We start from the raw sequence: 18,358 nt of genomic DNA, 5'->3' as shown, positions 1-18,358 counted from the left end.
TCTGCCACCCGGATATGTGAGAGAAATGCATTCATGCGCCCTCTTCCACATGTGCCCTCCAGAACTCCCACTGCACACGACTACAGCAGTGGGAACACAATGTCTTGATTATGGTGAGAAACTCTGAAATCAACACTATCTTTAGCAAGTCATGGTCATACACATAAAAATGTACATCTGGAGCCCAGAACTGATGCAAAGCCTTATAAAGCCACAGGTGACAGAAAGGAAAGCCAGGCAATCTATTTATTGGTTTGTATATCTACAACGATCACCCTGATTATGAAAAGATGTGTGATCTCGTTTCTGTCAAAGCAGCACACAGTCCATACTAAAGTATTTAGCCTGGCTGGAGGCAGATGGATTCCACCTGCCAGCAACAACTAGTTAGAATGACATAAACAGGCTGTTTTCCATTTATCGTAAAACTCTACAACAGAAAATAAACTTTTCCTTCAAAAAATAATTTGGTCAACTTGAGCCAGCAGGGGTTACACAGGAGCAGCAGGTTGTGCAGTGCATTTATATTCATGCACGGCATGCAAAGACTTCATATTTCTTCAAAACTGCTTTTTTTGATCAAGTACCATGAGCCCTCAACTTAGATTTACTGTGCTACCAAAATGCAACAAGAAATCTGCACACACAAAGCTGTGTGTCCTATGCATATGAACTGACAAATAAAAAGAAGAAGAAATACAAAGATAGTAATAAGAATAATAATCATAACGATGACTCCTGGGTAGTTTGGAAAGGAAACAGTGTGAAATTGGAAAGTAAACCAAAGGATCACACGAGATGCCCCAACACATGACAAGGCATTTTGAAAATAAACTTTACAGTGTATTTCCAATCACTTCCCCCAAAACAGTATCACTCCAAAAGGCTGCATCACAACACTGTGATCCCAAGTGATGCGATCCCATAGCACTGTTAAAGGCAAATCAGAATGACTTATAAGTCTCTCCTCGACCTGCTCCACATCCACTCAGCAACAAAGAACTCAAGAGCAGGAACCAGCAATGCAAAACACATCAAATAACCTAAAGCAATAGTTTTGGCAAGCAAGCTTTTGCAGCATAAAGATGCCAGCACCCTGTAAAATGCCCGGCAGGCAGAGGAGAAGCCAGGATACCACATCATAATTAATGTACTTGGACGCTTTTCACCAGGGACCAGGGGCACAGACGCTTTCTGTAACTCTTTCAGCAGAGCCCTGTTAACAGCCTGTGCCGTCTGCTTCAGTGCGCAGACGGTGTGGCCTGAAAGGGACTGCTGACTGCTCTGTTCTGTCCTCTCACAACTCTGCTTGAAGCCAAAACTGGCAGAAAACCAAGGTGTTCTCTCATGAGACTGTAAATTAATGTTGCTGAAGGAAACAGGCTTGTAGTTCATGTGGTTCTGAGCTTGCCTTCCATCTGGCGTCTAACTCTGAATTCCCTCTGCACCTAGGAATAAAGCAGGTGAGGTGTCTGGTCCACTCAGCACCCCCTACACATTACTGATTTCCTTTCATCCAGGTCTTTAAAAAAATCCCTGTTCTTGCTATGGATTTGAAATGTTAGAGGGATTTTTTGCACTTGAAAAAGCAGCTGTTACTTCTCTCCAGGCTTTGCAAACATTCTTCTCATTAGGTAATTCATTTAGTGCTAGCAGAATGCACAGACTCCTCCAACCCACAGCTTTACAAGAAGCTGGTATATTTGACACATAAAAAAATGTGAGCACAAGAAAGAAACAGATGTATTTTAAACAAAGGGGCTGAACTTTAGCTCCTCTTGGTTCCTCCTTCCCACAGAAGAGGTATCTAACAAACCCTTCATGCCAGCTGCTGACCACCTACTTCAGCACTCTTTTACATCCTCCCAGTATTTGCATTAGGGACAAAAAAAAAAAATCAATCTTTAACTGAGGCAGCACTGCTTCCAGTTACATCCCAGGAATAGCTTCCAGGTGTGAAACTAGATTTCAGCCTTGTTACTTAATGTCTGCCTCCTTATTCTCCACCAAGATGGAGGGGGAAAGTAAGGCAAACCCAGAGATGCTCAAAATGCTGAAGAAGCATACATGGGGGGGGAAAAAAAAAAGATACAACTACCTCCAGAAAGAGATGAGACAGTCTTTGGAGTTCAGGTAGATCCAGGATCCTCTTCACATCACACACTTCTCAAAGCATGCATCTAACTCAAGAACTATTCCCACCATTATCTACTGCATCAGCATCAGCTGGGTTAACACCTACTGCATGCACTTGAAATGGAACCACTGATAAGCAGCAGAACAGATTTAACTGTTTGTTACACAAGGTTATTCAGCTACCCAAGAAAAACAAAGGTTTTCTTTTAATATTTTTGCTTTTCTTAAGCTCAAGTTGACCATGGGGGAGAGCTCTGTAACTGGAAAAAGTCAGGAAACAGTTGGAAAGAGTCAGGGAACAATCCCAAGTCCTGCTCCTCCCTTACTCTGGCAAAAACACAGCTGTCCCTTTACAGTATGTGTAAGCCCCTTTGAGAACCACACCAAGAACCAGTCACAAAGGTACTAGAAAAATGGAACATAACACACAGCTGCAAAATGCACTGCAAGTGAGCACAGCTCGTGCAAACACAGATGTGGTCAGATCTAAGCATTACCAGTTTCTTCGCTTATTTTGTTATTTTGACTAGTGATATTTTACCTGAAGCTTTCCCAACTCTTTCTGGAGCTCACATCTTCATGCATCTTCAGAAAGTGACTATGAAAGGCATGATCCATTTGCCCTAAAATGTTCAAATTCTCTGGTACAGGAGAAATTGGGAAGAAAAAAAAAAACAACATCCCTGGCTCAACTCCTTTTTTTCCACTTACTAACTACTTGGGAAGAACAGACAGTCAAAAATATGTCACTTTTGGCAAACAGAAGTATACACACCCACACAAATAAATACCTGTCCTTCATTTTCAACTGTGTGTCCGCTGCCGAATCATCCTTTCCTTTCCTTACAGCTGACAATTGCACAGATGTCCGTAAGGCAGCTTGCTCATAAAGACACATTCATTGCAAGGAGATACATGACAGACTTCACACTTAACAGTTGTCAACATAACTTCATTAATATGTCTTAAGCATCCATTTGCCAACCCCCACCCACTTCAAAAACAAAATTAAAACCCACTTCTCTTCTGTCATCACATCCTCCAACAACCGTCACCACTCACTCAAGTGCTGGGAAAATAGCTCGCTACTTTTTCTTTAATCTCCGTCAGCTGAGCCTACTTCCAACAAATGCAGTGTACAAACAAGCTCAAAATCACAAATGAAAGAAGACATTTTCATTTCCTGAAGACCACATCTGTTGGTCTTGTTGACCCTTCCAATTAAGTGCTATGATTCACTAATGACTGGTAGCACAAACATACATTCACATCCTAATTTCTGTCAAAACATTGCAAAATTAGACAGCACAGAGCAGCTACTGCTGTCACTTTCATGATGTGCCCATGATGACTGTATCTGGCAAAACAAATGTTCTGGTGTTATAATAGCCCCTTTAATGCATAAAGCATTTCCTAGAAAAATAAGCCCGCATATTTCAAAGACAACAGAGTGCTAGAGGTCAATTATAAATGAGAATTATAAATGAGATGTTCTCTACTTGTTAGAAGAGGCCTCAATGCCCTTGCTTATGAATCTGAGGGAAGCTTACCTTACTGATGCTTGAGGTAGCAGCCCCGTATGAAAACTACAAAAGGGACAGGACACTAAATAAGGATGCCTGTATCTTATATTTGTCTAAAAATGGTCTGAGCACATAATAGCCTACAGACAAAACCAACTATATGAAAAAAGAGATGTTGGCAAAATTCATTTTTCTAGTATAGACACCAGTCAAAACTGTGAATCATGCTGAGGTTGTTTTATTTTAAAACAATCAATTAAACCACCTATTGGTGTCACCAGCGAGAAGAATGATAATGAATATGAACACATCCACTTTGCCATAAAGGTCCATTGACAGCAGTGACCACGGACTTGGTTACAACACTCTTCATTCTTCATGCTCTGAATAGAAACAAAATGTTTAGCTCCACTATCTTTTGATGATTGCATGATCCAAGAGACAACTGCAGCACAGCGTGAGTTCAAGCAGGACTCAGTCATGCAGGTGAGGGGTTTCCTCCTTTCTCTTTCTTCCCTACTCCTTCTGGGCTTTGATTTTGCAAGATGTTTGCAATTTTAGATCACAGAAAGAGACAACGGTGTTGTGAAGCTCATGCAGGTCAAGCCTTTGCTGACCTTCTAAGCTGAGAGAGCACTACAACCTGAAGGGAATGCAGATGCAGGGAGGTGAGACACCAGCAGACAGAATTTTCCCTCTCTGCTGAATTTTGCTTAGGAGGGAGTCCTGTTGTTGTGCTTCTTTTCCTTTTCTTTTATGGAACATGGTAGGGGAAGGATATTACACAGCTGGAAGCTCCCCAGAACACCTTGGAATAGCACTCCAGTGCAAGAAAAAGTATAAATCTACAGAAGTTCTAAAGCTACTAAAACTGCTATATCTGTATTGCAGAGTGAAGTAAGCTTGTATTAAAGGCCACAAAGTAAGAAAAAGTTCAAGTTCTGGAAAACAAAGTTTCTCTATTATCATATATGTTCTACTAAGCAGAAATTCAAAAAATCACAGTTACACACGGGATCTTGAGAAAAATGCAGTCATCCTGACAAAAGCAAAAATATATATATTTTTTTGCAAAAAAAAGGTCTAAAAAACATTAACTCTGGTGTTGATTTCTACTGTATAGCCAGTTCAATGCTGCCAAAGACTTAAATGATATAGCCATTATTTGATTGCCCCTTAACACCAGCTTTAAAATAAAAGGAAAAAAAAAAACCATTTCTATATGCATCGGTCCAGAAAACAAAAAAAAAAAGCTTTAAAATATATTTTCCTTCAAGCAAGCTGTAAATTGTCAGGCTTCAAAACAAACAGAGGAATCTAACATAATTTGTCTGGTTTCTAATTGTTAAGATAATTCATAATTAAAAGCTGAATGGGGCAGAATTAGGTGCTAGGGAAAGATATTTGGGCATACATCAACCATCTGAATGGACTGAGACCAGATGAAAAAGGGAGAACACATCTGCTATTAAACTTCTGTCTAGGCTTCACTGGGGCTGTTGTTATAAACTTCGAGTACAGCTGCACTTAATGAGTTTGTGTAAAAGCAGACATCATACAAATGGGAGAAAGTAGGAACTTCATCCAATTAGATAAGAGAATTGGCCAGCAGCCCCCAGCAAACTGAAAAGCTCTTCCAACTTTAGGGATGAGAGCTAATTATAACTCTATTTTCATGAGTGTGCGGTGCTACTAAATTATTGAGAAATATTGACCTGTCAAAGAACTATGTCATATGCACAGTCTTGATTATTATAGATAGAGCATTTGCCAGAGAGAGTGATAAGCCTTGATAACAACAGAAGGCATTCTGCTGTCAAACCTCAGAGTGCAAATGGCTCCCTTGCTTGAGATTCTTCCCAAATCACTTCTGTAGTTTATTCATTTGGGCAGCTGGGTGGAATGGCAAGAATTTCTGTTTTTCTTCTAGATAGTGAGGTTGCAAGGAAGGCATACGAACATGGGCAGTTCCAATAAGTGTGCTGCTGGAGAAAGCTAGTTCAAGACGTTCACTGTTGAAACTAGCATACAGTCTGGGGCACTTTTTCCCCCTCTTTTTTTATTACCATATACAATAAAGTGAAGATTGAGAAGCAGCTGGACATGAATGGATAGAAAAGTTCTCACTGCTGTGTCATAACGACCAGCTTCTCATCTGGAAAGTGTACTCAAGGAAAAGCTGTTCCTTCTGCTCAACAGTCAAACACAGCTCCTGAACACACCACAGCACATCACTCCACAATACAACACACCGCAGCTGCTTACTCACAGCCTAAACAGCCTTCTTGGCTCCATGTCTGAGTAGACCCCACAGACACCTCCTAGCAACGCTGCCCATTGAGTGAGGTGATTTTCAAGAAACGAATGGCGTTTTATGCAAGGAGAAAGAAGAGTGACAGTGCATGCGCTCGCTTGGTGAAAGTGCACACACAGGGCAGCAGGGAGGGGAAGTGAAATTAGAGAATGTATTAACTGAGCATTGGAAAGCAGGTTCTAACACTGGGGCTTTATTTCACCTAGTTTGTCCTGTTGTTTCACTTCATTTGTGACACCTTTGGAATAAGGGCTTATGAGCACCGCCAACTAATGCCACTTCGATAGCGTAACTCCCAGGCCCTGTGCTTGCTGGCAACCTCTGTAGCCTCTCATCATGGGCATAAACAGTAGGCTAGGTTTTTTCTCAGAACAAGAGGAAGCCACTGAGACTCCCTGAAAGAAGCCAAAAAAAACAAAACACACAAAAACCAGAGCAGACGGAGTGCAGCAGAAGGCTGAGACCACTAATAGGACTGTAAACAAGGATGAAAGACTTAAATACGGGATTAAAAAGGGGAGTGAGAAGAGTCCAAAAGAGCTGTGTTTGTATCTAATCAAGCCATACTTCCTAAACAATGCATTTTAATTCAATTATCCTACAAGCAAATAAACCAATTAACTTAGACTTATACTGCCAGTAAGAAAATCAAACAAGAAGCATCTCAATAGACTTACAGCAATCTTCTGGACTTTGAACGAAGGCTACCAGTGCAGTTCCTAAACTTGAAACAAGCAAGAGAGGTTTAAGGCTTCTAAACAAAGATTCACCATGTGAATTTAGAAAGGCTAAATAAAAGCTGAAGAGCCTTATTAAATGAAAGGCAAATCACCAAGAAATCAGCTTTCAGGGATCAGCTGAACTGCTGCATTGTACTTGCATGGAAAATTACCCAACAGCTTTTTCTGAACCAAGAAACACAAATCAGTTTTGCTCAGTGAATGCATGAGCCAAACTCTTCTATTGTGATGGTTTCAATAGAAGCTCAAATAACTTTGACAGCCTGGAGGGGGAAGGGTGTCTCTGACCCAGTTTCTATATTACAGTGTAGTTTGGGTGATGGTGGTACGAGTGTTTACAGCAGAACCTCTTTTCTGCAATTTCCCTCTCCTGCTTGCCCACCATTGCTTTGTTTAAATAATCCACAGCTGTTATCATGCGTGCGAGAATAAGATTAATTGAGCTTAATGATTGCTGGCGACTTCTTATATGCATTCAGCTGGTGATGTCTTCAGCATAGAGGCCCTTTACACAGAGTAAGAGGAAAATTTATCTTTTTCTTTAGCTTTCTCATTTCATATCCATTTTGAAAGTAGAATTCTCGTTTCCTCTGGACATTTCTGCTCAAAACCTCTTTGCGTGCTGTGAGAAATTCTGAAGGTCAGACTCCCTTCACTCAATGGAAACTACATGATTTTTTTTAGGCTCTTGGCCAAGAAGTTTCTTGCTACTTCTCGTGCCACTGATCCAGGAGAAAACACAACGTGTCCTTTGCATAGAATGACAAAAGGCTACAGAGGCAGAAAATGGAACTACTGAACAAGGCAATAAATGGTTGAAGAAAGGCTGCGCACACATAGGTGGCACGGAAACCTGGATTCCCCTTGTACAGACAAGTAAGAGCAGCATTCCCTTCAGGCACCAGGGCAAAGAATGAGACAGATGAACTGGGATGAAAACACTGAAAATCTGAGTGAGAGTGGCAAAACCCAAAAGATATACATGCAGCTAAAATGATAGACCTTTTACACAGCAATGGTTGAAATTTACTTACGACTCTGAACACCCACAATAAGTATTTTCTCTTTAAAAAGCTTCCACTGCTAACCACATTTCAATGCTGTTTTTAACAGATCTTGAATTATTATGAACCCTCACTTGTCTGCTTTGATATGTCACAAGCCATCACTAACCTGACAGCTCGCTGGCAGACTTTCAAGCATTTTCAAAAATAAGAAACCAGCCTTGCTTTGAGTGCTTCCTCCACTTCCAGCCATTGAAACAAAATCTAATTCAGGGGATTGAAAACTGCAGAATCAAAAATAAAGCAGAGAGAAACTGAAAAGTAGCACTGATAAAAGGAATGGAACAAAGAGGAATAGAAGAGCAGGCACAGTTTTATGTTAGCCCATAGACTGCTCAGAGGTGTATGCCACAGCAAGGGGTAGCTCACATTTTAAGCCCTGGGATACCCAAACGACTCTGCTATGCACAGGCTGGGATCTCACCAGGTGACTCACAGCATGGGTACGCTAATGTGGGGGCTGCTGCATAATCCAAACCCATTTAGCAGGAGGAGGTGAGCCAGCAAAGACTGCTGAGGATATCCCTGTCCGATCCCATCAGACAGCAAAGCAGTCAGACATGTAAGAAGCTGCTGTCACCAGCCACATGAACGCTTCTAACTCTAACTTTACTTGGCTAAACAGTGTTGTCCAAAGTTTTGGTACATGGAAACTGGCCACTCTTGCACTAGTCAGCTATATTCCAAAGTGAAGAATAGACTAAGACTAGAGAGGGGAAAGCATGACGAAAAAAAAGTACTTTTTTTTTTCTCCCATAAAAATATGTGTTTGTATTCTCATTCGAGATGAGAAATCAGGTCCCTGTTTTGCTTTTCTCTTCAGTAGCTTTTCTTCATTTTTTTTTCCATTGAGGAAAAAGAAATAGGTTGGAACATTTCAATCATAAACCTAACTTGCTTTGTTTTAATCTTTTGCAAACATTGCATAGCATTTGAAAACTCTGATTTGTTAAGAAAAAACTAATGGTTAGAACTTTTGACCATATTTCTAGCAATTCCTTCTTCATAAGAACTGTGTCACTTTCCTGGGACATGTTAGTATGCTAATTTCAAGACTGTTTTGTTCAGTTGGAAGACAGAGACACAAATATGCTGCCATACCTCCCAGTTGACTTAAGGCTATTCACATACTTCTGGGCTCCTCAACTCCAGCTATAAAATGAGTATTATAGCAACTTGTACCTTACAGAAACAGCATGGGCACAAAACCACTCATTATTGTTACACCCCTGTACACCATGGAGGAAGAAGGTATAAAGTATAAAATAACCCATGTGAACCAGGCTTTAGAAGGAGGATGGAGAGGATGACAATTACTTGATTTAAATTGACAGAACTACGATGTGCACCTGAGCAAAGTGCTGTTATTTCTAGAACAATCAAAGCCTTACGACACTCCTACTTTTGCAACCAACACCACAGTATTTCTAATGGATTACAGATAGGCAGGACTCCTGTTTTATATCTCAACCAGAAGACAAGAATCATTCTGCTTCTCAAAGGACATGTAGTGGGTCAAACAGACCTTAAGGGAACACAGCCAGTACTACAGAGTCAAGACCTATGGAATAAACACCATAATTCCCAAAGCACTTCAGTTTTATCTCTGGAAAAAAAAAAAAAACCAGGCTCAGCCCTGCTTTGCTAATGGAATATGAAGAGTTTGCTGCCTGTGACGCTGTTTAAATACTATTTGTGGCTTCCCTTGTACAATTTACAATGTTTTCTGAACAGGGTCTTGGCCCCAACAAAAAATGATTTAATTTACTTGTTTGTCTTTGAAACCCCTAGTCTGGATTTTTATTCATCCTCCTCTGAATATTCCCTCCCAAGAGCTGACCTGGATACAGCAGCAAGGCAGCAGAATGGAGTGCACATGTGCTCACAGCACCCAGCCCCAGGAACAGGCCTTCAGCACAGAAGAGAACCCAGTGGCTTCTCTGAAGCAAATTATCACCTGGTATCAGAGCTGATGGGAAAGAGGAAAACAGACAAAAACTGAAAAAGCGAAACAGACTTTTAAGGAGTAAAGAATGGCAGATGAAACTAAAAATAGTCCCCTTGGCAGTTGTAAAGGAAATTCGTTTGACAGGAGGCTGCTTCTTTTGTCAAGAGTGGTTTGTTATGCAACAGATGATACCAACACCGGCTTCTCTTATCTTCATTGTCAGTTTAACTGACAAAAAGGAGCACAGTTTAACATTACTGGAGCCACAGCAAGACTTACCATTTGTTTGTTTTCAGGCATGTGAATGTTATAAGAGACAGCCCAGGGAAAAATAGTGGTGAGAAACTGGTGCAAGCTCAGCCAAACAATTCCATGAAAACCTTATGAGTTCAAGTTCATTATTAAAGGCAGCAATTAAACCCCTGCCCACTGCTATTCTGGTTCCCCAGCCTCAAACTCCAACATTCCCAAGAAGGGAATTGCTGTGACTTTCCTGCACAATGGGAAATTTAATGCTCACAGGTTCTTCCACACACAGACATCCAGGGACGTCCTTTCCTGTCTCTTGTGTTTTGCTTCTCACGAGAACATACAGGGCTGAAGTCTTCTGGACACAGGAAAAAGCAAAATATAAATGATCAAAGCTGTTCCATTTGCTGGTAAGGTCTGCTTTCCCCCCCACCCCCCCCCCTTTTTTTTTTTTTCCTACGCTGAGCATTTGGTAGCATTTACACCCCTAAATCTGAAGGTAAGAAGTAGAAACTAAGAGATTTAAAGATACCACCTTGATATCTTCTCTTTTCCCAAAGGGAAGCGATGGCAAAACCATGGAGAGAAGAGGGAGAGATGAGGCTATCAGCAGCTTCTCTGGCAGTTCTCCACAGGAGTGCAGGTGAGCCTGCATGTTCCTCATTAAAGCGCCTTCTGGCAGGCATGCAAGCTTTTAGAACGCCTGCTGATCGCAGCTGCCAATATCTGCTGGTAAGGAGGTAAGCAAATTGCAGTCCGTCCAAGTTAAACAAGTAAAGGCTAGGGCTTTCAAAAGCACAAGAGACTCACATAGGCACACACGTGCTAGGATACAATGTAGGTGCAAGTAAAAACAACTCTTGCCAGTCTTTCGATTGGACCGTCTGGAAATGCTCATTTTCAGACCGAGTATAGTGCACTAAACAGTGGGGTACTTGAAAGCAGGGCACTCTCAGCCTATTCCTTTCTCCAAGGAAACGTTCAGCAGAACAAGACTGTTACCCAGCAGTCTGTCTCCTAGGTGAGCAACTGAAGGCATCCTCTGTCCCGAGCACCCCAAGAGTTTGGTGGGAAAACAAGCATTGGGATGTAAGATAAATTAGTGATTAGATCACGCAGTCAGTAGAAAGCCTTCAGTGAAAAACATGGGCAGTTTTTAGCCTCTTCCTTCAGACTAAAAACATACAGCGTACATGCAGGAAGTACTACAGACTTAAAAAATAATAATAATAGCTTTATAGAAATCGTTCCATTTACCACTCAGTGAAGGGAGAACTCAGTGCAGACGCTGCCCCACAGCAGGCACACCTGTCGTTAGCTGTTCAGGCCACAGGATGCCACTGTTGCATTTCTTTTTCAGGAGGTCAAAACGAAACTGCGACAAATGGTGTGAACTGGATACCTAAGTTTAATGCCTCTTTCCCCCTTTTTAGTGTAGACGTTTGCCAGTGTTACAGCCCCAGGCAGTCCAGATGTAAACAGCTCAGTCCCACAGCATTGTGTGCTTTAATCAGGAACAAAATGTTTGGATACCTTTTAAGGCTACATTACTGAACACAGCATCTTTGCGCCTTCATAAATTTTCTACGGACAAGAACTCTTCCCAATGGCTGCCAGGAGTGTTGATTCCAATCCTGATAGTTTTGACCGCAAAACAAATATCCACTGTTACTGGATTTTATCTGTGTTCAGATGAGAGAAGAAAAACAGTAGATGGGAGAGCAGATAAAATGAGAGAGAAGGCAGACTGCTCATAATTCTTACCTCTTGTAAAAGAGGAAAGAGCTCCTACCATGTTAGTAAAACTTCACAAATATTTTACTAATATAAATTCTTTCATATAAAAGTCTGGAATGTAATGTATTCATGCTAGGAGACAGTGATGTGGCTTGAGCTCCCAGATAGCTCCTCTTGTGTGATTTTTGTGTGATTTACAAGCTGGCACCCAGAAACATGCCTGGGACAAGAGATCTCCAGACAGATAAAGACAGAGGCTCCTCATCAAGCCATATCAGTGTGACTTCTAGAGCGAGGCATGGATCTGAGCAGGTTCTAAGTGTCTTTGAAAACCAAATTTCATTCCTGAAATATTTTTTCAGCCTAATATTTTTTAAATTGTAAACTGTTAAAGAAAACGCAGTATGGGATTGCAGATCTCCTGTTTTGCCCTTGTGAGGCCTCATCTGGAGAACTGCAGGCAGGCTTGAGCCCCCCGCACAAGAAAGATGTGCAGCTGTTGGAGTGGGTCCAGAGGAGGCCACTAGGATGCTCAGATGTCTGGAGCATCTCTCCTGTGAAGACAGGCTGAGGGAGCTGAGATTGTTTGGCCTGGAGAAGGTTCCAGGAAGACCTCACTGTGGCCTTCCAATACCTAAAGGGAACAAGAAGGAGAACTTTGTACATGGACTGATAGTGGTAGAACAAGGGGGAATGGTTTTACACTAAAAGACAGAAGATTTAACTTAGATGTGAGAAGGTAATGTTTTGTTCAGAGGGCGGTGAGGCAGTTGCCCAGAGAAGCTGTGGGTGCCCCATCCCTGGAGACGCTCAAGGCCAGGTTGAATGGGGACCTGGGCAGCCTCACCTGGTGGCAACAGATCTGCCTACAGCACAGGGTTAGAGCTGAGTAGGTGTAGTGGAAGTGCTAAGTCATGGCTTGAACAGTGATCGAGAACCTGGAGGGAAGACAGGGGAAACCCAGGGGAGCTCAGGAGTGACTGGAAGGGGTGGAGCCAGGATCCACCCAATTCCAGACCTCGTTTAAGGGTTGGCAGTGAAGGTGAGGGCATCTCACTGGAGATCCCTGCCTACCTGAGGCCTTCTCAAGATAAGCAGCTCTTTTCCTTCATTTCTGTGTCCACAGCTGCCGCATCTGGGCTTGTCCTCGTTTGCTGCAGCCAAAGACTTTGCCACCCCCAGTATTACTGCTCTATTTTCCAACATATTATAGCATGACAGTGGGCTTCAAAGTCCCTTCCAACCTAAACTATTTCTTGATCCCATGATTGATTCTTCTAAGTTCAGCACAACATAATTCTTGATAAAGGACTCTTCAGAAAGGAGGAAAAAAAAATATAACCACACCTCAGATTTCAAAAGCCTTTTTGGTTTTGCTCATTATTTGCAAATAGGAACAATGGCTTACAACTGAGCTTAAGAACAGGAAAAAAGAAAACGAATGATGAAGGTTTCAGATACAGCTTGGGTGGCCAGCAACAGCAGGACTTGAGGAAAGACAGCATGACAGTGACAGCTGTGATGATGCAGAGCGTTACAGATGCTGGTGTTACAGCTCCGTACTTCAAGCTGATATAAATAAGAAGGGGCCCATGGATAACAGCCTTCTGGGATTCAAGGCTTCACCCTCACAGTCTGCAGTGTGTTTCAGATGTGTCCTAGAAGCAGACTATTCCCCAGCTGGAGGCTAGACTGTGTGGTAAAATCCCATTTTTCTGAAGGCCATACTGTAAGATCTTTAAATTAGAAATAGGTAACTGCTCAGCAGACTCTGGGAAGGACTTAGTCCATGAAAAAAAGCAACCACGAAGCAAACGAGTCATAGGCTACCTTACACAGAAATAAAAGAAGCCTAATAGTAGTTTGCAATGCTCTAAAAAGAGGGATCTATATAGCATACAGTAAGGACTCCTTTTGCTGAAGCAGTACTTGGTGTTGCGCTGTTTCTTTTTCCCTCTACAACAGAAGAAATTGACCAACACGTAACAAATTACTTTGTTTCAAAATTCACTTTACCTCCATCCAAAAGACTGGAGATTTCAAAATCATTTTAAGGAAGAAAAAGCAATAAAAGAAAGCCTTCAACCCAAATTCTTTTCTTCTTGTTTATAACAACAAACAACAGATTTAGTGTGAAAGCAACACTGAGAGGGTAGGAAAACAATTTCTGAAGCTACTTTTAGTCCTGCTGATCTCAGGAGCTTAGCGTTCCCGTCAGACTGAACAGACTCCAATGGGGTGCCCCACTGTCTAGCTGGAAAAATCTACCCCTGGAGACCTGGTTGTGGCACCTTATACCTTACATCTACCTTGGTATTCAGGGTTGTTGTTACTGGATGGTTTTCTTGGGTGGATTGGTTGGATTTTTTTCTTTTTTTTCTCTCTTTTTTTTTGAACAAGTATCCAGAACTGCGTTGATCCAAGACACAGATGTTACCTACTACAGTAAATCACTAGGAAAAAATCAAAATGTTTCACACTTCATTTTCTCTAAATTACTCCCTCTGGACTCAGCAGTCAGCCAAAATTCATCCACAAAAGCTATTTCTATTAAAAGGAGAAACTGATGGCACAGTCAGGTATATCCTTGATACAAAATTGTTTCTTTACATACAAGAGGGCGTTTTTCCTGCAACAAGAAAAAACAACGAAAACTTTCTTTTCCTTGATGCTTCTCATCTAAATTCAGCCAGTACTGTATTCAATCCTTCCACGAGCTTTCTATTTATTTTTTGTTCACTTCAGAAACATATTCCTACTCTGCTTATTTCGTCCAAACCAGCTTCATTTACTGTGGGTTGTTTAGTGGGTTCTTACGTCGTATACAGATAGCTCCACTATTATCTCAACAATTTGTATTCACTTCATATTTTCTCAGGGAAAATCCCTTTGGTTATACATTTATGATCTGAAAGTAGACCTCAGCACGTAATTTTGGGTGGATTTTGGCTCTGTCATTTCAGCAACTTGGTCCCATAATGACCTTATCCACTTTTTAAACTCTTTCTTACCTTGGCTGTCAGCTTCACTGAATTTTATCCAGTCCATAATCACATCCCTTCAGCTCCACACAGTCTTCCATCAAACAAAAATGGCAACACCCTAACTCCTTTTAGCCCAAAAAAGAAGTACTTTATCAAAACCACTTGTTAAACTGTAGAGGTTCGCTGCCAAGATTCTTTCATATTTCAACCCCTTCTTCCACACCAAAAAGAAGTCAATTTCCAACCAAGTCTTTCTGTGGTTATTATATATATATTTATTTTTACTCTCCATCTAGCTTATTTTCTGCCACCAAGGGAGAAGCACTCACTGCTTGTACAAACCTTGCCTATGTAAGGGGAGTCAATATTCCTTGTATCTAGAGCAGACATCCCTTGTATTCCTTGTGTCAAGAGCAGAGCAGGCATCTCTTGCCAGATGTAAATTAAGAATGGATTTTCCAAAGTTTTCTGTTATACAGATGGGAGAACAGAATTAATATAAGTACCCTAATCATCTTCAGCATGAAATCTGGCAAACTATCCCACACTACCTTTAATTAGAGACTTAGAAGGAGTAAAGCACTCCTGCTATTAAACTGTCTTTGTTACCAAAATCACAGCCTCAAACTGAGAAAGTGTTTTGTTCGTTATATGGGTCAAGTGAAGTCCCTGGTAACTGGAAAAATGCAGTGTCACATTCATTTTTAAGAAGGGTGGAAAGGATGACCCAGTGAACTGTCGACTTGTCAGCCTCACCTCTGTGCCAGGGACGATCATGAAAGTTCATGGAATAGACCATCCTGGAAGCACATGGAAGGGAGGGAGCCGATACAAGACAACCAGCACAGCTTTACCAAGGGCAAATCCTGCCTGACCAGTCTAGTGGTCTTCTATGATGGTGTAACTGCATCAGTGCATAATGAAAAAGCCACTGATGTAAACCATCTGGACTTCAGGAAGGCCTTTGACACAATCCCCTGCAACATCCTTCTCTCTAAATTGGAAAGATACGGATTTGATGGCTGGACTATTTGATGGTCAAGGAACTGGTTGTGAGATTGTACCCAGAAAGTAGTGGTTAATGTCTCAATGTCCACACAGAGATCAGTGATGAATGGTGTCCTTCAGGAGCCAGTATTGCAAACAGATGTTCTTTAGTGTCTTCATCAGTGACATCAAATGCACCCTCAGCAAGTTTGTGGATGACACCAAGCTGTGAGGTGCAGTATCATAGAATCATAGAATGGCCTGGGTTGAAAAGGACCACAATGATCATCTAGATTCAACCCCTCTGTTACGTGCAGGGTTGCCAACCACCAGACCAAGCTGCCCAGAGCCACATCCAGCCTGGATGCAGTAGACATGCTTGGGGGACGTTATGCCATCCAGAGGGACCCAGACATGCTGGAGCAGTGAGCACAGGAGAACTTCATGAGATTCAACAAAGCAAGTAGGAAGTCTTGCACCTGAGTCATGGCAAATCCTTCTTTCATTACAATTTGGAGTGTTTAAGGATAGAGCACAGCCAAAAAGAACTTTGGAGTACTGGTGGATAGCAAGCAGGACATGAGCCAGCAATGTGCCCTCACAGCCCAGAAAGCCTACTGTATCCTGAACTGCATCAAAAGAAACATGGCCAGCAGAGCAAGGGGAGCAATCCTGTCCCTCTACTTTGCATTGGTGAGACCTCTCCTGGAGTACTGAATGCATACATGGAGTTCTCAGTAAAAGAAGAGAAACTGACCTGCTGGAGCACATCCAGAGGAGGGTGATCAAAATGACCCAATGGATGGAACAACTGCCAGATGAGGTCAGGCTGAGAAAACTGGGGCTGTTCAGCTCTGGGGAGACCCGATAGCAGCCTTTCAGTATATAAAGGGAGGCTATAAGAAGTGACAGACCCCTTAGCAAGGTCTATTGTAATAGGATGAGGGGAAATTGCTCCAAACTAAAAGAGGAGAGATTTAGACTAGAAATGTGAAAAAAGGTTTTTCCAGTAACAGTAGCAAAGCACTGAAACAGATTGCCCAAAGAGGTGGTAGATGCCCATCCCTGGGGATATTCAAGTTCTGGCTGAACACGGCTCTGAGCAACATTATGTCACAGTAGGTGTCCCTGATCATTGCAGTGGAGTTGGACTAGATGGCCTTCATGGGTCCCTTCCAATCCAAATGGGTTTATGATTCTGTGAAGGAACTGACGGTAGGCAGTAGCATCTTAAACTGCATTTCCACATTAAAGCTTCAGTTCCATTAAGCACTCACCACTGCCAAGAGAGGTAGCCTTCTCCCCACATCCCTCCCCCAGTTTCTTCCCTCTGAGACATGCTTTTGCCAAGTCCTTGTTCCAGCACACATTTGATTGCAGCACAAAGCCAATTCATCTCACTAAAACAGCAGAAAGTAAATTGGTTTTGGCTGGAAAGCAAGCTGAATTGGCTTACTATGTGATCAAGTGAGCACCAGAGTTGGTGCAAGACAAAGAGAAGACAAACTGTATGGCTAAAAACAGGAACAGTAAAAGAGGTCTAGGAGAGATGGGAATGGTAAACAGCAGAATAAGCTGTTAACACAGTTCAACTGGAGCAGGAAATCATAGCCTTACTGTGCTCCAGCAATTTATAAAACGCATGTCCAAGTACTCAGTTCCCGTAGCCATCTCCTCATTCCAAGGGCAGCAGTTCCTCTGACACCCACAAATTACTTAAAGGGGATTTTGCATTTAGCCCTACAGTAGGGCCGCACTGTAACAGCTGCACATCTTAAACCCAAGTTCAAGAAACACTGGTACCCCAAGTGTGTTGCTGTATAAGCCTTTGGAGAGCCAAGGATTTTTTCTTGTCCCAGCTCTTCTCAGGGCTCTGCCTTGCACCACGGGCCTCAGGAAGCTTTCCAAAGCTGCAGCTTAGCTGGGCACCGTGCCACGTGAGCCCCCACCGTCCTACTGTTCTAGCTCTCTCTGTGGGACTGCACAATGAGCATCCAGTATGCAGCAGCACCAGCCCATGGGTCTGCCCACGGCTCTCTACACAAATGGAGATATCCCCTACCAAAAAGGCTTTGTGTTTGCCGGTTTTTCAAAGCCTGCGGACAGCGGGCATCCGGAGGAGCAGCACAGCGTTCCTGTGGGGAAGCATCGCAGGCTGCCAGTGCTGAGACAGAGCCCCAGAGCAGCCACACGTTGTTTCAGCAGAGAAAGGCCTTTGAGCAGAGCACCACAAAAACAGACTGTACGCTGTGTTTGCACGGCCAGTTATCTACCAAGCAGCTTCACACCTGAGGGAATGAAGCGGCCACCTCCTCCTTCAAGTCACCAACAAGTGCCACAGCCTTCCAACAGCCTGTTGCCACCCACCTGGACCAGCGCAGGCCTTCCAACCCCAAGCACTGCATGGCGAGGAAGCTGGCTTTAAAAGCAACAAAAGTAATTTTAAAAAGGCAGCTGCTGGGGTGGGGAGGGGGCTTGAATTCTCATTTTACTGACCTTCCAGTTCTATACCCTCCCAGGGCCCCCGCTTTCCACAAGGAGAACGGAGGTGTCCGTTTATCAAAGTAAACAACGCCAGGGCCGCCCCAGGGCCCCGAGGTTTTGCTCTTCCTCGTGCCCGGGCCGGACGGGCCGGCAGCAGCGCCGCAGTCCCAGGCCGGGCAGCTCCGGGCGGGC

The sequence above is a fragment of the Tympanuchus pallidicinctus genome, unplaced genomic scaffold (assembly GCF_026119805.1).
Source record: "Tympanuchus pallidicinctus isolate F22 unplaced genomic scaffold, pur_lepc_1.0 scaffold31, whole genome shotgun sequence".
Taxonomy (NCBI): Eukaryota; Metazoa; Chordata; class Aves; order Galliformes; family Phasianidae; genus Tympanuchus; species Tympanuchus pallidicinctus.
This window is presented reverse-complemented; position numbering follows the sequence as displayed.